Genomic DNA, 274 nt, shown 5'->3' on the forward strand with positions numbered 1-274 from the left:
GAACAGCAGGTGGGCAGAACAAAGGAGAGACAGGAAAACAGGGGTAATACGGTGGATTTGCCTTCTCCCTTTGCATCTCATAAATTATGATCGTTGATTGAATAAAAAATTGTGATGTTAGGGCAGACCAACTAGCTCAGGGGATTAAAGCACCTGCAAGCAGGCACAAGGGTTGGGAGTTCAATTCCCGGGCCTGCCATGCTGGCCCCGCCCCAGCGGCACACTGAGACAGCAATTGAGACTGGGCATGGTGGTGCTCACCTGTGATCCCAGC

Source organism: Octodon degus, unplaced genomic scaffold (genome assembly GCF_000260255.1).
Source record: "Octodon degus isolate 3935 unplaced genomic scaffold, OctDeg1.0 scaffold00232, whole genome shotgun sequence".
Lineage (NCBI taxonomy): Eukaryota > Metazoa > Chordata > Mammalia > Rodentia > Octodontidae > Octodon > Octodon degus.